Genomic DNA, 25,433 nt, shown 5'->3' with positions numbered 1-25,433 from the left:
AAGTGCTGGGGCCTCACTAATCCACCCAAGGCAGGTAAGTAAAGGACCCACGGGAGATGCATGCAGTGTGAGAACACAGCCGCGGATCCCAATTGACTTCAAAAGAGCAAGTCGCGGTTGGAATTTTAAAGTTTTAGGATACTTCGGGAGAGTCTACAAGCAAGTCACTTACAGGGTAAGTAGTTCTAGAGCCAAAACACGCAGGAGCACCGTAGTGCTGGAGTTACCTCACCCAGGGAAGCCGGGTGCATAGGTGTCTTTTGGTGTCGGGTCGCGGCGTCGTTTTCAATGGGAGCCAAAGAAGACTTGCTGCTTGTGAAGACAGGAGAAGTGTCTGGTGGAATCCAAGGCTGGATTCAGAAGTAGGAAGACCTGAAAGCAGAGGGAACAGTGTTCAAAGTCACTTGACAGTGACCCGGGGCAAGGAAGAGGGATGCCCACAGTCGTCTGGTGATTTCAGGTGATCCACGGGTGTCTTGACTCTTCAGCCACGAGGTCCAGTAGGTGTCGTCGACGACCAGGAGCTGGATTCGTCGTGTCCCACGAAGTCTGCAGCTTACTGATGTGTCGGCGACCAGATTGGAGCCAACAAGCCTTGGCAACAGCAAGTCTCGAGGAAAGTGTAAAAAGTCAGCGGTGCAGACCAGCAAGGTCTGAGGGACTCACCCAGCGAGGGTAAGTCAGGGCAGGCCTGGAGCAATCAGGAGAGCCCTTTGGTTTTGTAGAAAAGTCTTCTGGGGACCCACAAGCCAGCCGGCAAGGGATCGCGAAGACGCCTTGGGAGGATTCACTCACCAGGAGCCCACGGTCACTCTGGACAAGGTAGGCCTCTGATCTTTGTAGGATATCCTGTTTGAGGCTTGGACCACCAATGGTCCAATGCACAAGTTCGTAGAACATCGTGAAGGGGTTGCACTCAAAAATAGTGCCCGGTACCCAGGTATTGCGGTTCCTCGTCACTCGTGGGGTCCACTTACCTCCGCGTCCCTGGGGACTCACGATGGCCTTGGAGAAGTCAGGAAATCCACTTCCAGGGCTGCAGGAACTTCGGACTCTGGCGGGAGCCGGAAAGTTTGCGACCGTTGATTCAAAGTTTTGGAGCCTGCCAAGCAGGGGAGTCACTCCTTGACTCCAAGGGAGATTCTTCAGTCTTCCAGAGGTATTGGAACGTCGAAGGTCCAGGATTCTTCTTCAGAGCGTCGTCCAGGGATATCTAGTTTGCAATGGCAAGGGTTCCATAACTTATACTACAAGGAAGGGAGGGACTAGCTCTATGACCCCACCTATGGGAGGGTCAGGGGAGTGGGTTGCTACACCCACTTCCCTTTGTCCAGTTTCGCGCCAGAGCAGGGGCTGGTAGCCCCTGAACCAGTTTGAGCTGGCATATGCACAGAGGAGCCTACTGCTCCGCCAGTGCAGGACTTCAAAGCACTCTAGGAATGCACCCACCCAGCTCCAATACACTAAACCCTGTCTGGGAGGTGACCACACCTCCCTGTGACAGGATGCCTATTGTTGGGCCTCCTCCACTGTGAGTATCGGTCAGCAGCAGGAGGGCAGCCCAGTGTCTGTGACTGGTGGCATCCATTTTGTGATGCCAGGGCTCTTCAGGATTCTACCATGTTTCCACAGTGGGTACATGTCTATCCCTCTAGAAGGGTGGGATCATACTCCCACACCAGTTACTGGTGTGGGGGTATGATTCCAAAGCATTTGACACCAAACACGACATGTTTTGATGCAGCCATCCCAGAGTTAGCATTTACCACGAGGTTATAATGCACTTAAGAGTATATGGTTTAACCGCATCCACAAACAGCCACAGAGAATGGACTCTGAGAGCTGCAGAGGGGCCCTGCTCAGGCAGAGGCACCCCTCACATGGAAACCAAGCACCCTGCCCTCAGGATTGAAAGGGCCTGCCTTAGGGGCGACTGATAGGTTTATATGTGTGTGTAGGTAGAGATATAGTGAACCTATATCTCAGTGAGGAGTGCTAACACTACCTCACCCAGGCTGCAGTAGCAGGCCTGTGGTGTCAGATTTAGTCTGCTTCCCAGGGGTGGCATAATACATGCTTCAGCCCCTGGTAGGCCTGTGAAGTACCTATGCCCTTGGTACCCAAGGTATCATATACTAGGGGCTCATAAGGTACCACAGTATCCAATCACTAGTGCATCTAATATGCACTCCAAGTTGTTTAGAGAGAACAGAGAGACCGGGGCCCTGATTAGCAGGGTCCCAGCCAGACTATAGCCAGAAACCAGTGTAAACATCAGAAAAAAAGTGGGGGCAACATAAGGTTCAGATCCTACTCTCCTACACAACCCCCCCCCCCTCCCAAACGCAGGGACACTAAACTAACCTTGTGTGAGAAGTTGGCCTGGCATATGCTGGTAACTAGTTATAGTGGCCACCTTGTACCAGTCCAATTAGACTCTTATGGTAGATAGGTTTAAGACAACCTTTTAAAGAAAGCTATCCTAGTGGTAGCTGTGGAGAGCAGCCTTCAGGCTAAGTCTCAGAGGAATGTAAAGCAGCTTGTTTTACCTTATAATCTCTTGAATTACCAAATGAAAGGACACCAAACAGGTATATATATCAAATATATATGTATTTATTTCTAGACACACTCTACTAATCTCTTTATGAGATTAGAAGCCAGGAACACATTCAAATATCAACGTTTCACAATAAGTTAAGCACAAATAAGGTTGGGGCCCTAGGGGCGTACCAGACCTTATACTAATAAAATGGGTTAGGAAAGTCGACTTGCAAAATGACAAGGCCTAGGGCCTGTAGAATCGCTGGGGCTTCACTACTGCAGTGAAAGCAGGTAAGTAACAGACCCACGGGAGACGCATGAAGTGTGTGAACACAGCCGCGGGTTCCCTATTGATTTCAATGGAGCAAGTCGCGGTTTGATTTTTAAAGTTTTAGGGTACTTCGAGGAAGTCTACAAGCAAGCCACTTACAAGGTAAATAATTCGAGGGCCAACACACACTAGGGCACCGGAGTGCACGAGTTACCTCACCCAGGGAAGCCGGGTGCATAGGTGTCTTTTGGTGTCGGGTTGCGTCGCTGTTTTCTATGGAGACCAAAGAAGACTTGCTGCTTGCGTCGACTGAAGAAGTGTCCGGTGGAATCCAAGGGTGGATTTGAGATGCTGAAGACCTGAAAATTGAAGCGACAGTGTTCACAGTCACTTGCCAGTGACCGGTGGCCAGGAAGATGGCTGACCACGGATGTCGGGTGATTTCAGGTCGTTGATGGTGTTTTGACTCTTCGCTCACGAGGTCCAGGAGAGATCGACGATGACCAACAGCTGGATTCGGAGTATCCCACGACGTCTGCAGCTGCTGGCGGTGTCGGCACCCGGATTGGAGCCAACAAGCCTTGGCAACAGCGAGTCTCATGTAGAGTGAAGAAAGTCGATGGTGCAGACCAGCAAGGTCTGAGGGACTCACCCAGCGAGGGTAAGTGAGGGCAGGCCTGGAGCAACCAGGGGAGCCCTTTGAGTTGATAAGAAAGTCTTCGGGGACCCACAAGCCAATGGGCAAGGGATCGCGAAGATGCCTCTTGAGGAAATGCTTCACAGGAGTCCACGGTCACTCGGGACAGGGTAGGCCTCTGATTTTCGCTGCAAAACCTGCTGGAGGCTTGAGCCACAAATGGTCCAATACACAAGTTCGTAGAAAGTCGTGAAGGGGTTGCACTCGACAATAGTGCACGGTACCCGGTTATTGCTGTTCCTCGTCACTCGTGGGGTCCACTCGCCTCAGCTCTGCTGGGGACTTACAATGGTCGTCGAGAAGTCAGGAAATCCAATTCCGGGGCAGCAGGGACTTCGAACTCCGGCGGGAGCGGAAAAGTTTGCGACCGTTTATTAAGGTTTTGGGTGCCTGCCAAGCAGGGGAGTCACTCCTTGACTCCAAGGGAGATTCTTCTGTCTTCCAAAGGTAGTGGAACGTCGAAGGGCCAGGATTCTTCTTTGTAGAACGTCGTCCAGGGTTATCTGTTTTGCAATGGCAAGGTTTGCTATCTTATACTGAAGATAGGGGAGGGACTAGCTCTATGACCACTCCTCTAGGAGGGTAAGGGGAGGAGTTGGTTACACCCACTTCCCTTTGTCCAGTTTCGCGCCAGAGCAGGGACAGGTAGCTCCTGAACCGGTTCGAGCTGGCATATGCACAGAGGAGCCTACTGCTCCCCCAGTGCAGGACTTCAAAGCACTCTAGGAGTGCACCCACCCAGCCCCAATAGACTAAATCCTGTCTGGAAGGTGGTGACACCTCCCTGTGACAGGATGCCTTTTGTTGGGCTTCCTCCACTGCGAGTTTCAGTCAGCAGCAGGAGGGCAGCCCAGTGTCTGTGCTGGTGGCATCCATTTTGTGATGCCAGGGCTCTTTCAGATTTCTGTCGTTTTACTACAGTGGGTACATGTCGTCCCCTCTAGAAGGGTGGGATCATGCCCCCACATCATGGACTGATGTGGAGGTATGATTCCAAGATGTTTGACACCAAACACAACATGTTTTGATGCAGTCATTCCAAAGTTAGCATTATAATGCAATTAAGAGTATATGGTTTAACCGAATCCACAAACAGCCATGGAGAATAGACTCTGGTAGCTGCAGAGGGGCCCTGCTCATGCAGAGGCACCCCCTCACATTGTAAACCAAGCCCCCTGCCCTCAGGATTGATAGGGCCTGCCATAGGGGTGGCTGATAGGTTTATATGTGTGTGTATGGTGAGATATAGAAACCTATACCTCTGTGAGGAGTGCTAACACTACCTCATTCAGGCTGCAGTAGCAGGCCTGTGGTGTCAGATTTAGTCTGCTTCCCAGGGGTGGCATAATACATGCTTCAGCCCCTGATAGGCCTGTGAAGTACCTATGCCCTAGGTACCAAAGGTACCATATACTAGGGGCTCATAAGGTACCACAGTATCCAATCACTAGTGCATCTAATATGCACACCAAGTCGTTTATAGAGAACAGAGAGACTGGGGCCCTGATTAGCAGGGACCCAGCCAGACTATAGCCAGAAACCAGTGTATACATCAGAAACAAAGTGGAGGCAACATAAGTGCAGATCCTACTCTCCTACACAACCCCCCCCCCCCAAACGCAGGGACATTAAACTAACCTTGACCAGTTGAGTCTTCATGTTCTAAGTGGAAATACCTTGAGAGTCCATCTGCTTTGGCATGTTGGGTCCCAGGTCTATGTTCCACTGTATAGTCTATCCCCTGTAGGGAAATGGACCACCTGAGCAGTTTAGGTTTTTCACCTTTCATCTGTTTGAGCCATAGGAGGGGCTTGTGGTCAGTCTGAACTATGAAGTGAGTGCCAAACAAGTATGGCTTCAGCTTCTTCAGGGCCCACACCACAGCAAAGGCCTCCCTCTCTATAGCTGACCAACGTTTCTCTCTAGGTGTCAGCCTGCTCCAGCCGACCTGAACTGCATCCATGTGCACCACCTCTGACTGCCGTTGCCAAGGCTTGTTCACTCTCCTCACTGAAGATCTTCAAACTTCAAAAAGCCGCAGCATCCAGCATCGCATAGCTCCAAGAACTGCGTCCTGCCTAGATCCTCTGCATCGTGGGCCTCCATCTTCTGTGTGCTGCTGAAGCTTCCCTGCAACTCCCTGTGCCTGGTGCCAGAGGGTCCTCAAGGGGGATCCAATGATTACTGTTGGCTCTCCTGTGTGCTGAGGGCCGGCCCTGGCTTACACTTGCTGGGTTAGTCCCAAAGACCTTGCCGGTCTGCATCCAAGCACCTTTTCCTATGACCGGACTGTTGCGCTTGCCAAGGCTTGTTAGTGGTCCTGCAGGCCACTGACCTTCCTGCATTCCTAATCTGTTGTGGGACAGCTCGTGGATAGCTCCTCTTCTCCTGCATCGTCGCCTGTGCTCCACAGCTGTATCTTCAAGACCGTCGTGCTACAGCAAATACCTCTGACAAGGGGTGGTATTGTGCTCCTGCTCCTCTTGGACGCCTCCAGGTGGTTTGGACTATGTCCCCTCTGCTTTCAGGTACTTCTTGTCCAGAATCCACGTTTGGGTTACACCACCCTGGTCCACAAGTCACTGTAGTCGCCGAATTCCCAAGATCCTCCATTGGCTTCTACGGGCAGGTACGACATCACGTCGCCCCTACGCAACTGGAGTCCCTGTAGGTATCCTGGCTCCCTGGGAATCCACGGGCGGGGTGGCTCTCCAACCTCCCTTGATCCAATTGGCATCCTCAGGGTCCTTTGGGAAGGGTCCTGAAACAAGAAAATACCAACCACAACTTAGCCTGTGTTATCCCATGGACATCTGACCTGGTGTAACTACTCTGCACTCAGGCGCCTTGGGGTGCCTAGCTACTCACCTTTAGTGGTTCCTTGCCTCCCCTGGGCTTCTCCATCCTTGGATATCAGTCTTGTTTTGGTACTTACCTCTCATACCACTTTCTTAGTATACGGTTTGACCCCCCCCCCCCCCCATAGGGCCCCATGTGTTTTTCTCTGCTACTTCCCTGTTATTGAAGTATTTCTTGTGTGTATTTGATATCTCCGGGTAGGAGATACACCAGGTTAGTTCTTAGTGTTGTGTAAATAAATACTAAAGTATTTTTATAAACACTGGTGTGGTTCTTTCTTGTGTGAAAGCTTACTGACTGACTATGTGGTAAATGCACCCGCTTTACACCCTCCAGAATAAGCCTTACCTGCACTCCACAGCTATCACTTGAGAGCTTTGGTTGTCAGGAACCTAAACACTATCACTAAGGGTTGCCTGGACTCTACACAAAGTGCCTAGCCATAGGTGGACACTATATACTGAGCCAACCTCCTACAACTAACTTCTCATTCTCATAGGGCTTTCCTACTTTTTGACGTTTTGTTGGTTAAGACTGGGTTAGCCAGAAACCGGTCCCAGGATGCTTGATTCCGGTCCAGGGAAGACATGGCTTGGCAGTTCGGGCTGGACTGTTCCCATGAGGCACAGGGTTTTTTTTTTTTTTTTTTTAAACTTATTTTTATTGCCATTTTCACATTTCTTATATTGTACATCATACATATTCGTCAAGTGGTCGTATCCGATCATGCATCCTGTAAGGTTACTCAACAATTGTATTGCTTGATGATTCGTTACCAAGAGGCCTAAACAGTGTATACAATCATCGTGACGTTCACAGCCTACAATCTCGGGGTCCATATATGGCAAAGGAACTGGGGGTCAACAATGGTGTAAACTAGGGGAGGAATATGGAAGAATATATCCAATTGCACTAGGGGGGGAATGCAGCGTCGTGATGGTGAGGTACCTCTAATACCATGTGTGCCTATCTTGGTCGTTGCGACCCAAAATCGTAACAGTGCGCCTGGAGTTAGGGTCTGTCAAGGTTTTGCACGGCTGGGGGCTTACGGGTTCAGGTGGGCAGAGCCTGTGATTGTGTATTCCGGATTAGTTGTGTAGATGCGTCGTCTGGGGGGTCCGCCCCCGGGGAGAGCTGCCTAAATTGGTACAGTAACATAGCCCATTCCATTGATATAGGGTGTTTGCGGGTCCCCTTCACCTCCTCCTCCCGTAATGTCTCCTCCTCCGCCGCCGCCCATTTGAGTGTAGCTCCCACCCACGCCGCCACCGGAGGGCCGATGGGGGAACGCCAATGCATGGCTATGCTGCGTTTGGCCAAGAGCACCGCTAAGGAGAGGAAGCGAGTCTGCACCTTGTGTTGCTTACTGATGCGAAAGATGCCTATGGCGCTGGCCTCCCAAGTGTTCATGCAGGTTAGCCCAGTAAGGGTGCCCAAAGCGGTGTGAATGTGATGCCAGAAGATTTGAATGACGGAGCAGCTCCAGAACATATGTCGAAAGTCTGCGTTTTGTTCTTGACATCTGGGGCATAGGAACTGAGTGTCAGGGTAGAATCGTTGGAGGCGTGCAGGTGTGAGATAGGCCCTGTGTAGGATATAATATTGGATGTTTTTAAATCGTGCGTTTCTGGAGACTTTCTTCGGGTATCTCAAAGCCTTCACCCACTCCCCGTCATGAAGCACCCGCCCGATTTCTGCCTCCCAGGTGGCCCGGAGGGTCGCCAATGGTTTATTAGTTAATTCCCGTATGGCTTTGTAAAGCCATGTAGTTAAATGGCGTCCTGCTCCCATGTGTAGGATCGTGTGGAGCACTGGGTGTGGGAGCGGTTCCCCGTTACTTAGGTCCTGATGTGGTCGGTAGCTGTCTAGGAGTTGGCGGTGGAGCAGAAACTGCCCTGGGGGAAGCCCGTATTCCTCCACCAAACTAAGGAACGGTCTTAGTTGCCCGTCTTCGAAAAGGGACGCTGCCTCTGTTAAGTCACATCCCGTCCATGTGCGAAGCGCGCTATTCGTGTAGTAGTGTTCCCGATTGGGCCATCCCACTAGAGTGAGTAAAGGGGAGTACAATGGGGTCCCCGGGGACATGCGGTGTATCCGCAGCATACACTTACGTGCGACCAGCACCTGTAAGGGGTACGTGGGCTTTGGGCGTGTGCCAGGGAGGAGCAAGCGACGGATCTCCGGAACTGATACCCGTCCCGCGATGGTATGCGTTTCCACAGTGTACCTGTCTGCTGTCCAATGAGACAGCCATTGCAATTGTGCTGCTAAGAAGTAGGCTTCGAAGGATGGGGCTCCCAAGCCACCCTGCGTGGTGGGCAGTTGTAGTTTTGTCAGGGCTATTCTGTGTCTGTTAGACCCCCAGATGAGCGCACTAAGAAGGGAGTCTAGGTCCCGGAAAAAGGTCCTGGGCGGGATTACGGGGAGGTTGGTAAAAAAGTACAGCAATCTCGGAACCATAATCATTTCCCATGAGGCACAGGGTTGAGACCGATTTGCATATAGCTGTGTCTGAACTGGGGTGACAAAGTCAGCTAAAGAACAATGATGGATTCAACCCAGATCTGTGACTGGGGTGAGTGTCTGAAAAGTTTCAGCGCCCCCTCCATCATCTCCTTGTTTGCTTTGTAAGACCGGGTACAATATAGTTCCCTTGATCATGTCCCTTCTCCACATTTGCTGTTCCGCATCTCATTTAGCATCCACCCAACTACGGAAAGCCTGCTTCACCTGTTCTGGTGTTTTTCCTTATTCTTTGCATGTGCAGCATGTTAACAAATATTCAAAGCCTCATATTGTGCTGGTCTAGGTTGGGTTTCGATTCGTATAGCACCCGTCTCAAATTTTCATTTATACGCACTGTGTTCTGGCCCCCTCCCAGGGCCTGTAACTGACCCTTGCTTCTAGTAGTTAAGGACGTACTGTAGGAGCAGCTAGGTTTGTTTGGGCGTATTTTATTAATGTATAGACAAGGTCCGAACAGAGGCTACTGAAAACCTCTAGTCAGTAGTAAATTAACAAAGAAACGAAACTAAAGTCCTCCAGGAAGGTAAGTGAGCGAAGCCACAGGTCCGGTGGTCACTTCCTCGGGTCCCTCTCCTCCCGTCCGCTTTACGTCAGCTTCTTAGGGGTTCTCTTGTATAGGTGGCATCCCCGGGAGACAAAGGAAACAAAAGAACAACCTCCCGTCAGTAATAGGTCTTTCATAGGATGTGATAAACCCTGCACCTGCTTTTGCTATCAGCACAATTTGTGAGGGTGGGGAGTCGTGAGGGACAGGTCGGTCCTGGCTAGTGCCCCGGTTCCGGTGTCCTCCCTGCTTTCCCCCTCCCCGTCAAGCGCTTCAAGTAACTCAGGAAAGGCACTGACCTGAAGCTACAGTCCTCCAGGACTGTAGCATGGGGTGTCTCGGCGTCCTGATTCTCCCTGGGACGACTGGACACTAGAGCGGTGCCTGCTGGAACCCCACGGCGCTTCTTCTCATCCTCTCCGGTGCTCCCGCGCTGCTGCCTGCTAGCCTGGATTCTCCCTGGGTCTGCTCCGCGTCCTCCTGCTTCCCTCGATGTCTCCCTTACTTCGTCCGTCGGCGTCTCTCTTGTCCCGGCGCGTGACGTCAGCTCCGCGCTGGCCGGGAGGACTAGAGCGCTTCCCTCCTCAGGGTGGGACTCCGCCGCCGCCATCTTGAAGGGCACGGAAGACGAGTCTTCCGCATCGCCCGTATCACACTGCCTTTCTCCTTGGGATGGACGATCGGGCCATTCAGAAACAGGACAACGGGAGAGGTAGTCCACATTGCTTTGTAACCGCCCCGGGAGGTGGATAGTCTGAAAGGAAAAGGGTTGTAGTGCTAAGAACCATCTCAGTATTTTGGCGTTGGTGTTCTTATTCGTGGCCAACCAGGTTAAGGGTGCATGGTCCGTTAGCAGAAAGAAATGTCTCCCTGAGAGGTAGTATTGCAGGGATTCTACGGCCCACTTAATGGCTAAGCCTTCTTTTTCCATGGTGGCATATCTAGTTTCTCTAGGGAACAATTTCCGACTTAGGAATAACACAGGTCGTAGAAGCCCTTGGGTATCAGGTTGGGATAGGACAGCCCCTAGCCCTCTATCCGAGGCGTCCGTTTGTAGTACAAAAGATTTCTTAAAGTCCGGACAGGACAAAACAGGGGCACTGCATAGGGCAGTTTTTAGGGAACTAAAACTGTCGTCTTGCCTCTGTCCCCAGTCTACTTCGACCTTTGTAGTTGTGTGTCTAAGCAGATCCGTGAGGGGACTGGCCAGTTCAGAAAACCGTGGAATAAATCTACGATAATACCCCACTAACCCTAAAAAGGCCCGAACGTCTTTCTTGGTAGTGGGGCGTGGAATTTTCTGTATTGCTTCCAGTTTATTGTGTTGTGGTAGAATCGTACCATCCCTGATGGTGTACCCCAGATATTCAATTTGATGGGTCCCAAGGGTGGATTTCTTTGGATTCAGGGTAAGACCAGCGTCTCTCAAGGTTTTAAAGATCTGGTTAAGATGCGTTAAGTGTGTGTCCCAATCGGGACTGTATACCACTATGTCGTCTAAGTAGGCGACAGCATAGTCCTGATGGGCCTTTAACAGAACGTCCATAAGTCTTTGGAATGTCGCAGGCGCTCCGTGGAGTCCAAACGGCATTACCTTAAACTGGTAGAGCCCGGAGGGGGTGGAAAACGCTGTCTTTTCCTTCGCTGACTTGGTTAAAGGAATTTGCCAGTATCCTTTCGTTAAGTCGATTGTGGACATGACTCTAGCCTCTCCTAATCTCTCAACTAACTCGTCCACCCGGGGCATTGGGTAGTTGTCAAATTTGGAGCGTGCGTTCACCTGGCGGAAGTCTATGCAAAAACGAAGACTTCCGTCTGGTTTAGGTACTAGCACAATGGGTGAGCGCCAGGGGCTGTGAGACGGTTTGATTATGTCGGCCTTGAGCATTGATTCAACCTCTGCTTCTACAGCCCCTCTCCTAGCCTGGGGTATCCTATATGGTTTGAGGTTCACCACTACTCCCTCTGGGGTAATGATGTTGTGAGCCACTATAGAGGTACGTCCGGGTTTCCCAGAACTCAACCCTGTGTAGTGAATCAGCAGATTGTGGACCTGTACCCTTTGTTCGGGGGATAGCCTGGATCCCAACTGGGGTATTTCCTCTTGGGATATTCCTTCGTGCTTCATGCATATATCCAAGGGTTTATTGAGGGTCACTTGGCATACAGGTCGTATCCCACTCCCACCCCCGTTGCTGTTCTCCCTCTCCTCCCACTTCTTTAAAAGGTTTATGTGGTATGTCTGTCCTTGATCATTGGTGTGAGGGACCGCTATTCGGTAAGAGACCGGAGTGACCCTTTGGGTTACGGTATATGGTCCTTGCCACGTTGCCAGCAGTTTCTTTTCCGAAGAAGGCAACAGAATCAACACTTTATCCCCTACGTTCAACTCTCTCATTCTGCTGGTCCTGTCATACTGAGCTTTTTGGTTAGCCTGGGCTTTCTCCATGTTTTGATGAACCGTGTCCCACAAGGTGGCTAGGGTTTCCTTCAATGTGGATACATAACCTAACAGGGGTTTCCCTTCGTCCTCCTCTTCCGTACACTGTTCCGCGGCCATCTCTAATAAGGTGCGAGGGGTACGTCCAAACAGGAGTTCGAAAGGACTGAATCCTGTGGACTTTTGTTCATGCGTTCTAATGGCAAAGAGGACCAGAGGCAACTTCCGGTCCCAATCTTTTCCTGTATCCCCAATCAGCTTCTTCAGGATGGTCTTGATGGTTCGGTTATACCTTTCCACCAGTTCATCTGTTTGGGGGTGATATACCGAGGTTCGGATTTGGCGTACCCCTAGAATCTTGCAGATGTCTTTCATTAATTTGGCCATGAAAGGGGTTCCCTGATCTGTTAAGAGCTCTAATGGGAATCCCACACGGGAGAAGAAGGAGATCATAGCCTGGGCTACGGCTACCGTGGTCATGCTAGTGAGAGGGATCGCCTCGGGATAACGAGTAGCATAGTCCACTAGGACCAAAATGTACTGGTGTCCCCTTGCTGACTTTATTAGGGGACCCACCAAATCCATGCCTACCCTCTGAAAGGGAACATCAATGATGGGTAACGGGCACAGAGGTACTTTTCTGTCTTTGGAAGGATTGATCATTTGGCATTATGGGCAAGCTGCACAGTATCGGGCTGTCTCCCTATACACTCCTGGCCAATAAAACCTGTCCAGTAGGTATTTTAATGTATGTTCCTGTCCATAGTGCCCCCCCCTCGTTTGGTTGTGAGCAAGCTGTAGGGCCTGTTCTCTGAATGCTACCGGGATGAGCAACTGTTCAGACCTTCCTCCTGAGCCGTTAACGGCCCTGTACAGGAGACCTTTTTTTACAAAAAAATAAGGGCCTACCTTGTTGGGGTCAACTTCCTGAACTTGCTTCCAGGCCTGTAACAAGGTGCTGTCATCTTTCTGGTCCGCTCGAAAGCTGCGGGCGGGAGTATTGTCGTTGTCTGAGGAAGAAAACATACATGAAGATACACCAGAGCAGGCCTGCGCGTATTGTTCCTTATCCCTTCTTTTCTCACTACGGGATTTTTTTTTCCCTGTCTTGGGGCCTAGATATGGGTTCGGTACAGAACGGAGCCTCTTGTAGCCAGTCTGCCTCTGCCTGCATGAGTCCGGTTAAATATTCATGAAAGTGGGGGAGATCAGTGCCTAGCAAAACTCTTTCAGGCAGTCCCGGTACTATCCCCACTTTTCTCACTTGCGGATACCCGTCTATCTCTAGTACGATCTCAGCTAAGGGATAGGACCTAACATCGCCGTGTACACAGGACACCAACACCGTCTCCCCCTCACCCTCTTTGTCCTCTTGAAGTATCTCCCTGGCTATGACGGTATGGTGACACCCTGTATCTAATAAAGCCTCTATAGGTTTCCCGTTTATCCTGACAGTTTTCTTATACCTTTGGCTAGGGCTTCCTGTCACTAATACCCTTCCTCAGGACCACCCAACCTCCATGGGCTCTGAGTTGTCAGTGTTTAAAGGGCAATTCCTAGCTATGTGTCCCCATTCAGCGCAACGAAAACACTGGGGCCCCAGGTGAGCTGGAGGCTGTTTTGAGAGGGGTTTGGGGATTGGTTTTGATACGGATGAGGGTCTCCTGTCCCCGTCACTGGGTGGTTTGGGAAGAGTCTTGAGAGAGGATAGCGGGACTCTTGCTGGCTGGGCTTTAAAGTCCGGAGACCGATGATAAGCACACGCTAAGTCGATGGCTGTCTGTTGAGTCAACCCCGGGTGCTGTTTTACCCAAGCTCTAGTAGTGTATGGTAGAGCTTCCAAATATTGTTCCAAGAACACCTTCTCCACTACTTCCTCCATGGAGGCGGTACTGGGTTGAAGCCAGCGGGTTCCCAGATCTTTAATGCGGTAGAACAACGCTCTAGGGTTATCTCCGGTCACCCACTTTCTTTACGAAACCTAGTCCTATAATACTCGTGATCACAACCCAGTCTTTCCAAGATAGCCTTCTTGATTTCCTGGTAGGGTGTGGCGCCAGTGGGGTTGGCAGCTTGGTAGGCGGCTTGTAATTCCCCCGACAACAGCGGTGCGATATACTGTCCCCACCGTTCCGTTGGCCAAGCAGCGGTGGTAGCCACTCTTTCAAAGTTCGTAAAGAAATAATCAGGGTCCTCTCCCTCTTGGAACATTTGTAGCACACTTCACGGGACATGTGGATGCACCCGGGTATTGGCTATCACATCCGTGAGTCTCAGTATGGCCGTGTCCTGTACCTGTTGGTTGTTGGTTAGTAGGGATGCCTGTTCGGTCATAGCCTTATGGAATGACTCCCTATCCTTCTGGGCGTTTTGATTCTGCTGTTCCAGGACTATTTGCAAATGTCGCTGTCCCTCAGCTAGTTGGGTGATTATGTCCTGTAGGGTCACGGGTTGTGTCATCTTCGAGCCTCAGATGACAATCCCACTTCTGACACCACTGTGCTCTGGCCCCCTCCCAGGGCCTGTAACTGACCCTTGCTTCTAGTAGTTAAGGACGTACTGTAGGAGCAGCTAGGTTTGTTTGGGCGTATTTTATTAATGTATAGACAAGGTCCGAACAGAGGCTACTGAAAACCTCTAGTCAGTAGTAAATTAACAAAGAAACAAAACTAAAGTCCTCCAGGAAGGTAAGTGAGCGAAGCCCCAGGTCCGGTGGTCACTTCCTCGGGTCCCTCTTCTCCCGTCCGCTTTACGTCAGCTTCTTAGGGGTTCTCTTGTATAGGTGGCGTCCCTGGGAGACAAAGGAAACAAAAGAACAACCTCCCGTCAGTAATAGGTCTTTCATAGGATGTGATAAACCCTCCACCTGCTTTTGCTATCACCACGATTTGTGAGGGCGGGGAGTCGTGAGGGACAGGTCGGTCCTGGCTAGTGCCCCACTTCCGGTGTCCTCCCTGCTTCCTCCCCCCCCCCCCGGCAAGCGCTTCAAGTAACTCAGGAAAGGCACTGACCTGAAGCTACAGTCCTCCAGGACTGTAGCATGGGGTGTCTCGGCGTCCTGATTCTCCCTGGGACGACTGGACACTAGAGCGGTGCCTGCTGGAACCCCACGGCGCTTCTGCTCGTCCTCTCCGGTGCTCCCGCGCTGCTGCCTGCTAGCCTGGATTCTCCCTGGGTCTGCTCCGCGTCCTCCTGCTTCCCTCGATGTCTCCCTTACTTCGTCCGTCGGCGTCTCTCTTGTCCCGGCGCGTGACGTCAGGTCCGCGCCGTCCGGGAGGACTAGAGCGCTTCCCTCCTCAGGGTGGGACTCCGCCGCCGCCATCTTGAAGGGCACGGAAGACGAGTCTTCCGCATTGCCCGTATCACACGCACATTATAGGTACTATACCTAGGAAACTGCTAAGTCCTTTCTTTCTTGATGATCTTGTTCCATTGTTTTTTCTTATTGGTATTTCAACCATAGCAAAAAGCAGTTAGAAACAAAAAAATAAGGGTACATACATTTCTTACAAACATTTTGTGCAGGATTTACCAGGGCTGATTTAGAAAGCACACTCCAGTGTCCTGCAAGTATAAACACGTAAGGTTGACGTCCAAGGGCGTTTTCAGGTAGGGGGCCATAGTACGATGGCAGAGGGCACTACTCAGACCGAATCCAGGTCACGTTAGGGGATGCCGTTCGGTGTATCATTACAACTGCAGAGGCACCCTAGCTCTTGCCAGGTCTGGCCACGTGGGCACTGCCAGACCAAGTGCAGGAACCCAGCCTCCTCCTCCCCGCAATGACCACATTTAGCATCCACGAGGAGGCCCATCTGGTGTAACTGGATGGGCGTGCAGTATATCTGGTGCAAGAACTTGAGGTGGATGAGGCGGAGCCTATAATTGGGGGAAAGCATTTGTCTATACGCGCAGCTCTATCGCCACTGCTGCTCAGTGAGGTCTACACCGTGCTCGCACTGCCATCCCTGCCTTGCACGAGGCACTAGTACTTGTGCCATGGTCTGCATGGCAGCATAAAACTGTATGATCATTTGTCGTAGTGAAGAGGATGAGGATGTGAGAAGTAGATCAGGTGCCTGGAGACTGTCAGGAGCCTGGAGAAAAGTAGGATGCATCTGTTTGCAGACACTGCGTATCTTATGGGATAGGAGATATCCAGGGTTGTGCACTGTAGGAAACTGGCCAATTGGTTTACAGAGACTCAAGTAGATAGTACTAATGCTTTCTTTTGTGGTAGTGTGGGCGAGCAGTTAGGCTTATCACAGGGTAGTGCTAAGCATTTGTTGTACTCACAGAGGCAATACATGAGACACACACTCAAAGAATAAATCAGAGACCAAATTAGAAAAATAACACTTATTTTATATATGTTGTAAAATCAAGAACTTCTTTCAAAAGTAAGTACTGTTTCTGTTAACAATTTTTACAGTTAAGTAAATGTTTCAAAGTCGTGCACCTTTACGTACAATACAATCCTATTGAAGGTAAGTACAGTCGGTTTCTGGGGTTCATCTACTGGGTTTTGGAGAGTAGTGGTCCGAGATCCACCAGCAGTTCGTCAGGAACTGCCCGGGTTTAGCCAGGAGCAGGATACTGGTGAGGTTGGAAGTTGTGCGCGCCCAGGAGAAGGGGGCCACCTGGAATCAGGCTGCGCAGGGGGACTAAACTCCTTCACCTTCTGGGACATGTTTGGCCAGTAGAAGTGGCTGACTAGCCTAGTTCAAGTCTTGCTGTGGCCAGGATGTCCAGCTAGGGGGATATCATGAGACAATGTGATTAGAAACTGTCTGAATTGCTGAGGCACTACCACTCTCTTGTTGGCACCATGTTTTTGGTCTCTGGCCTCAGTGTACAGGAGCCCTTCCTCGAAAAAGGTCCTGTAGGAGCCATAGACATCTTCCTTTTCCAATGCAGCAGCTTGCTGTCACAGACTCTCAAGAGTAGGACAGGTCCTCTGCCCTTGGCGTAGCTCTTCCCTAGAGGGAACCCCTGAGCCTAGGAACTGGACCATGTAAGGCCCAAGCTCCTGGGGCTCAGTTCCATTTGGGGCTGACAGATCTTCTCCCTGAGGTGAGGGGACCTGAGCTTGGGGCTTTTCAGAAGCTGGTTTCCCAGTCTTCTTACGTTTTCTCTTAGAGGGTTGGGTTATCGTTTCAGACTACAACACCCCTTTTTCACTCTGGGCCTTGCACTGTGCCCAGGTTTTTATGCACACCCATTCAGGGATTCACAGCCTGGCTATATGGGACCTAAGCTCGACCTCAGCCCACCCTGAGGACTCCAGATCATCCCCTGGCACACATTAAACAGGAATTGCTGAGGATACCACCATCTGTTTCAGACCAGTGTCCCACCCCCATTCTAACAACACCATAGGCATAGGATGCGCCTTAGCAACATTATCAGCCTTGGTGACTGGATAAGTCTGTCCAGTCAGGTATTGTTCTGGAGATACCAGTTTTTCAATCACCAGGGTGACACTTTCACCTGTATTTCTCAGTGCTTCTACTCTCATGCCATTTATTAAGGGCAGCTGTTTTTATGTTTTCAGGCCAAACAGCTAAGGTTGCAAGATCCACCCCACCCTCAGAGACTAGTGTAGCTTCTGTGTGCAATCTGATTTGCTCAGGGCGCACTAAGGATTCCTCCTGGAGAATTGCCATTCCAGAGCTAGCTGGAGGAGCCCTAGGGGAATTCATTCTGAGACAGGCAGAGTCTCCAGTTCAGTGTCCAGTCTGTTTACAGTTGTGACACCACACCTTTTTGGGATCCCAATTCTCAACTTGGTACTCGGTTTTTGGTTGTGTAGAGGTTGGGGCCCCACCTTCCTGAGCAGGCTTTTTTCAGCCTTAAGAAGACTCTTTACTTTTATTCTTAGGATGTTCACTCTCTTTCCCATGAGGAGGTTTAGTAACCCCATTCTTTTGGTCACCCCCACCAGTGGTAGTTTTGGTCACTCTAATCTTGACCCAACGGTCTGCCTTCTTTACCAGTTCTTGGGGAGAAGTAGGACCTAAGTCCACCAAGTATTATTGCAACTTTTCAGAAACACAGATACTTAACAGATGTGTTTTTTAATTAAACTATACAGCCTATCATAGTCTTGCACATGGCTTCCTTTTAAGCAACCACCTAATTTGTTTACTGAAAAACCTACAAAATCAATCCAGGACTGACTTGAAGTTTTGTGAGTCCCCCTAAACTTAATTCTATATTCTTCAGTGGTGAGTCCAAAGCCCTCAATCAGGGTACCCTTCATGTGGTCATATGACTCAACCTCTGCCTCATTCTGTGTCAGGAGTCTATCCCTGCACTTACCAGAAAACAGATCCCAAAGTAGAGAGCCCCAATATTTCTGGAGGAGTCTCCTCATGCTACAGGTTCTCTCAAAAGCTGTAAACCATTTGGTGATGTCATCACCCTTTACATATTTGGGGTCAATCCCTTTGGGGATTTTAAGGTCAAAGGTTTCCTCTCTGTCTCTTGGTATTGAGTTGATTCCATCATTCATGGGTGCTAAACCTATGTCAGCCATTTTCCTTTCTATGGCTAGTATCCTGTCCTCCAGGGCTATTCTTCGGGCCACTCTCTCCAGAAGAATCTCCTCCTCGGTGAGATCATCACTGTACCTTGAGTGACCTGAGCAGCTATGGGCAGTTACCTTTATGGTGTCTACACCCTCTATATGACTACTTCCTGTGGGAATAGGGTATAAACCCGACCCCAAGAGTCTAATTCCATCCAAAACAATATGGAAGAATTTGAAATGGTGGTGTCCACATCAGCTAATCCACCTTTAGGGTGGTGCTGGCCTATGTGGGACACAACCCTTCGTTATCTTACTAATTTTCCCACCTGTCCTGCCACCAAAAAGTGGGGTCAGACAGGGGGTGGGCATTTCCACTATCTGAAGAGGCCAGAGCTGCATAACTAAGGAGGTGAGGCCTTTGAAGTTTCCCGCCCTGGAATGCAGATCCTGCGTGGAGGAGGTGTAAACACCTCCCACCAGAGCAGGCTTTGTTCCTAACATCCGAGAGCGAAGGCTCTCACCTCAGGGGGTCAAAAACTCATCTGTGTTGGCTAGCGTTTCGAGGGTAGTCTGTTGACACACTAGTAGTTAGTAAGTTTTCAGGGGGCACCTCCGGGTGCATTTATTCATAAATCCAACACTGGCATCAGTGTGGGTTTATTAAGACAAGATGTTTGGTACCAAACATCTGGTAATACAGTAAAGCCATCCTGTGGCTGGGGAACTCATAATCATGGCTGTCCAGCCCATGTCATTCATAAACTGCAATGCGCTCAGAACGCTGCGGCCAGACTTCTAACCGGAATCAAAGCGAGATGCTCTGCAAAACCAGCACTCAAAAGTTTGCACTGGCTTCCAGTCAAAGAAAGGATTACCTTTAAATCCCTTTGCATCTCCCACAAGATAATGCACGGTAAAGGCCCCCAGATTCTGAGATCCTTCATCAAACCCCATATCTCTAGCAAACAACTCAGATCAGACTCCCTCTCCCTTGCCAGCGTTCCCAGAATAAAAAAATCCCGATCCGGGGGGCGCTTGTTCTCCTACAACGCCCCTAAATTATGGAACGCCCTTCCACTTGTCATGCGGAGAGAACACAATCTTTTGGCCTTCTGTAGGCAACTAAAAACTTGGCTCTTTCCATAACCCACCACCTCCCATTCCCGCCTCTAGAACGGTAGGCTAGGCCAGCGCTGGGACGCCCCAGGGTTGCTACGCGCTTTACAAATCCCAATTCAAATTCAAATTCAAATTCATGTACTCGTAATAGCTTCCCTGTGCACTTGTGATATCTAAGAATTGACATACTTATGCAGATATGCCCACACATGGGGTAAAGTACACTCTGCCTTAGGGCGGTAAGGCCTGCTATAGGAGTGATTTACCTATACCACATGTAGTGTTTTGCAGGCATGACACACAGGGATGTGGCACAATTCATGCTACAGCCCTTAGGGACCCTCTTTAGTCCTAATGCCCTAGGTACCAGGAGTACCATTTACTAGAGACTTACATGGAGCCTTTAGTGGTGCCAATTGTGGAACAAAGGTATAGTTTAGGGAAAGAACACTGGCGCTTGGGGACTCTAGTTAGCAGGAACCTAGCACAATTTCAGTAAAAGTTGCATGAAATACAAGACAAAAAGTGGGGAATAACCATGCCTGGGGATGGTTGCGGGCGCTGCTGTGGTGAAGAGCTCCGGGAGATAACCGGCTGTCCTACTGGGAGGCTCGCTGGGGAGCGAACTGTGGTTCTGGTGGTGCCTGGCCTTCTACCTACGCGGGGTGCCCTGACCGTGCCTCCTTCCGCCTATCTTTCGCCTCGTCGGCTTTCGTGGACGCACTGGAGGTGCATACCCCGCCCGTTGTCCGGCCTCGCCGACCTCCGCGCCCAGGGTGCCATCACCATGGGTAAAGACAAGACAGCCAAGCAGACGCCCGCAGCCACCCAAACCAGGATGGACCAATTCACAACCTCCGAAAGGGGGTCAGGCCCCACCGGCGAGCCGGCTCCGGCCCCCGCCACAGACCTTGCTGCCATCCTGCAGGCCATAAATTCGTCTCGCGCCTCCCTGGAGGGCATGGTGGGAGAGGTTAAGGTGGATGTCGCTCTTCTCCGGCAGGACCTGCGGAACGCCACCGCCCGCATCTCGGAAGCCGAATCTAGAATATCCACAGCTGGGGATGATATCCGTCACCTGCAGGACCAAGTACGAGAACTGACCACCCATTCCAAGGAACTACACCGCCGGGTCGAAGATGCAGAAAACTGCGCCCGGCGCAGTAACCTGCGCCTGGTGGGATTCCCGGAGGGGGTCGAATCGGGCTGTGCAGATGACTTTATGGAGCGCTGGTTCAGATCCTGGATGCCGGCGGACAGCCTGTCTGCCTCATTCGTGGTGGAGAGGGCCCATCGCTCCCTGGCCCCTAGGCCCCCAGGAGCGCCTCCCCGGCCCTTCATCCTCAAGATCCTTAATTTCCGGGACAGGGATGCCATTCTTTGCGAGGCCCGGCGCACGGACACCCTCAAGTACCAAAACCACACGATCATGATCTTCCCGGACTACACCCGAGAAGTCCAGGAACTGCGACGATCCTATACTGAGGTGAAACAGAAGATGCGATCCCTGGGCCTTCAATACCAGCTTCAGTTCCCGGCACGCCTTCGGGTCATCTTCCAGCACAAGACAATATTTTTTGATACGCCACGAGCGGCCTGGACCTGGTTAACGGAGGAGCACTCCCTGCACCGCTCTGGACACGGATCACCTGTGGGCGGGCGGGGGGGGCGGGGGATGCCCCGGTCGTCGAGACCCCGTTGGCGGCGCCGCACGCTGCCCCGGGAGAGCACAGCAGGAGAGGCGGTCATCACACGCTCCAGGGGGTGGCCGCGCCAGGGGTCTGGGGCCTCTTCTGCCTCCTCGGCTGCGCCCGCCAGTCCCGCGGCTGTCGGGCGGCGGGCCTTGTCACCCTATCTGGCGGGCTCCGCGGCCCGGCCTGCCCCGGCCTGCCGTGGCTATGGACACCTCGGACCTTTCTCGCAGCCCTACCATTTGACTTTCTTCTGCTGTCTGTGTTTTTGTTGGGGGATGGGGGGGTCTCCCCACCAGGTTGCTGGCACTCAGGGCTGGGCTGGAGTGCTCTGCTGTGCTTGTTGCTCTCGGCCAGGTCAGGTAAATCAGGCTTGTTTTCTGCTGCATCAGGGGTCCACCAGTGCTCAAGCGCGAGCGTTTTAGCTTGGTGGTTGTTCCATTTCGTTGGGGCGACAGATGCTTCTGTTTTCGAAGTATAGAGTGGGGGGTGGGGGATTGGGGTTGGTTTGGGGTTGTCTCTTCCTCCTAGGGAGGGTTTTGTTGGTAGAGGGTGATCCCCTCTCTGTTGTTGTTCCAAGGCATCATGTAAGCTTTGACCTGCTCTCCTGCTCGATGTCCCTCTGTCCCTCCTCTCTGGGAACTCGCGCAGCCGCGCCTCCATTGACCCCTTCTTCTGTCCACGACCATGGCTGACACGCCCGTTCCTAAGGCCGCCATGCGCATATTGTCCTCGAATGTTAATGGTCTTCTAGACCGTTTTAAACGCATGGCAGTCCTTAAATATGCACAGCGTGCGGAGATTGATGTGCTCCTCCTTCAGGAGACCCATCTTCTTGGCAATAAATGTCCCTTTCTCACCCGTTACGGCTATGATAGGGTGTGGCACTCAGGTTTTGCGAGGGGATCCCGGGGGCTGGCTATCTTGCTTCGCAGGTCCTTTCCCTTTGTCTTGGCTCAGGTGCATTTGGACGCCCAGGGCATGGTGGTGGCGGTCTGTGGTACTCTTGAGGGGCAACCCCTCACCTTGCTGTCCCTTTATGTGGCACCATCCCTTTTACCGACGGCCCTTTCATACACCGCGGGCCTCCTCCCGACGCTTCCGGCGGGCTCCCTCGTTCTAGGAGGAGACTTTAATGCTGTCTACGTGCCCCATCTGGACTCGACAGGACGATCTCCCTTGCCCGAGCCGCTCGCGTGAAGCAGCTGTCGAATTGGGCTGAATCTCAAGGCCTGTGTGATGTCTGGAGGATTTGGCACCCACAAGCTCGCCAATACACCCACACGTCGGCGGCGCACCACTCCCACGCCCGTATCGATCTCATCTTCGTTCCGTCTACCGAATGCGCGGGGGTGCAGGATGCACGCATCCTTCCGAGGGGCCTATCGGACCACTCGCCGGTGCTCCTTGCTCTTGGCCCGCCTCCCCTTTCTGCCCGCCCGATATGGCGTCTGAACGCTGGGTTCCTTCACGACAAAGCTTTTCGAAAAGTGGTAGGAGGCGACATAGCTGACTATTACTCTCACAATGCGGGCTCCGTCTCCTCCTCTGCCATCCTTTGGTAGGCCGGCAAAGTGACTATTAGGGGGGCTGCAAAGGGGCATGTGCAACAGCAGAGACGTAGACAAATCCAACAAATCGCGGCTTGCGAAGCTCAAGCTTTGGAGCTAGAGCGGAACCAGGGGGCGTTGGGAGACGCCACGCGGGTGCGCCTGTCATGCCCCGCGGTCCTGCCCCCAAGATGTTGGTAGTATTTAAGGAGCGTAGATGCAAGGAAACGCCGCTTAGCGTTCTTGCTTCTACCCCCATTTCCGTCCTTGTAGAGTTTGCCTGACTTCCGCCTTGATTTGGTTCCTGTTTCCGGTGAAGTTGTAATTGACGAGTGTTTGTCGGCTGCGGGGATCCCTGCCTGGCGAGGCGATGCCGCGTTCTCATATGCTGGTTGCAGCAGATACCATTTTTGTCCTGTATATTTGAGTTCCTGGTTTTGATAATCCCTGGAGCAAGTTGGTCTCTGTTTTGAGCCCCGTGATTGTTCTGGGACCTGTGCTCTGCTTACACGTCCAATCTCTTGGTGACAGTTCCGGTACGTGTATTTAGCATAACAACCAGTCTCCCTACGATAGTTCCTGCTCTTGTACTCTGCTTAGCGGTAGTATCTCATTCCCTTAGTTCGACCAGGAGTTAAGGTCCCTTCGCTGAATTCCCTAAGCTGTTGCTAAATTCTTCAAGACCAAACCAGTTCCCGTTTATTGGGCGTCCTTTGTTAAGTATCCTCTCCCTTGGACGAGAGAGGTTCTCTCGTCTTCCGGGTGCAAACCCTTTTCTCTTATTTTATTTGGGGAACACTGGCGTGGACCACTGTGCGACATTCATGGGACGGCGCATAACATCAGAATCACGGTAACAGCGCATTGCGCTGCCTTTTTATACATGTTGTTGATTTATAGGTAATGTGGAAATAATTAGCCTGCTTTAATTCCTTGGCAGATGAATCTCATACCCATTACCTGAACAAGCAAGCTTCTCACTTTTAGAATGTCAAAGAGAGAAGTACTATCCTACATTACTCACAGTCTTCCTGGAGAACTACGGGGTAAGCCTTGTGCATTCTAAGTATCAGGTCTGCCACATAGTTGAGTTACGTACCTAACCCTTAGTCTTCCCTCGTAGGGGACCATAGAACTTGAGACACATCTACCACCCTCCTATACTTCTAGCCGTGATCGATAGCCGTGGTAGGTGTCATAGAGGTGGGTTGTCCAACAAAGGGGTAATACAGTATAGATAGAGTTAATACATTCTTTTCTCTTATTTTACAGCTGGTTACTCCCGCCATTATCCCTGACGTGGTCCATCAACATAACCTACTTTTCTCCCCGTCTATCCTTGTTTTGTTTCCCTGTTTTCCCCTGGCGTTTCTTCCGCTACTCTAGAGTCTGATAGAGTCGGAAGGCCGTAGGGGAAGACTGAGGACTCTTCTTCAGGTTCCTGACGCTCCTGTGGAACGTAACTGGCGACCCTTACAGAACGCTAAGCCCAAAGCAGTGTGTTCTGCCTGAGCGTCATGGAACTTGGAGCAGTTTCGCTTGCGGACGTTGCCGGTATGATAGGCAACTTGCAAGCTGAGACTCAGGCTTTAGCAGCCAGAGTGGACACGCTTCAGCGCCAACAAAGTATAGCAACAGTGGGAGGGAGGTCTGATGCAGTACCACCAGTAATACAGGTCACTACACCTCCTTCCATCCCTCTAGCTCCCCCTGAGAGGTTTGCTGGGGATGCTGCCAGGTGTGCAGCTTTCCTTAGTCACTGTCAACTACATTTTTCATGTAAGGCTACCTGCTTACCGTCTGATCAGTCCCGGGTGGCCTTTATGATTTCATACCTTAGTGGTTCAGCAGCTGACTGGGCCATTCCGTTGGTAGACAGAGACGATCCTCTGTTGTACAATTATGCAGCCTTCAAGAGGGAGTTCCGTAAGCTGTTTGATAGGCATATGTACACTCATTCCGCTGATACAGAATTGTTGGCTCTGAAACAAGGTAACCAAGACCTTGTCACGTACATTACAGCATTTCGTAGGTTAGTGGTAGAGTCCAATTGGCCTGAAGAAAAGCGTAGTACACTGTTTCATAGAGGGCTGCGTGATGATTTAAAGGACGCACTATCCCAGATAGTAGAATTACCCGAGTCTTGTACTGACCTCATAGACTTGGTAGTTAAAATAGAACACCGTATACAAGAGAGAAATCAAGAGAAGGGGAAAGTTGAACCTCGATATGTAACTGCCAAAGAAAAGAGGGGAGATGTAGCTAAGAGTTCCGAAGAGAGTGAGCCCATGCAAATAGGCATAGTAAGAGGTCCGTTGACGCCTGAAGAAAGGCAAAGAAGAAGAACCAACAGGCTTTGCCTATACTGTGGAAAGGCTGGTCATTTCCTACGGTCCTGTCCGATTAAACCGCCTCAGACAAAGAGCTCGGGAAACTAGAGAGCCCGGGGTTCTGTGAGATGAGAATCCTGGGTAGTTCTGGACTTACAGTCTCCTCATCTAAGTACGACAAAAACCCCACTAATCACCTTTATGTGTCAGCCTATATCTCGCTTGAACAACACGGTCTTCATGTGGCTGTAATGATAGATTCCAGTGCTACTGGGAACTTTATGGATTCTGATTGGGCCAGAGAAAACTTGATACCGAGCACTAAGAAAG

This window comes from Triturus cristatus, chromosome 5_1 (assembly GCF_964204655.1).
Source record: "Triturus cristatus chromosome 5_1, aTriCri1.1, whole genome shotgun sequence".
Classification (NCBI taxonomy): Eukaryota; Metazoa; Chordata; class Amphibia; order Caudata; family Salamandridae; genus Triturus; species Triturus cristatus.
Note: the sequence above shows the minus strand (reverse complement) of the source record.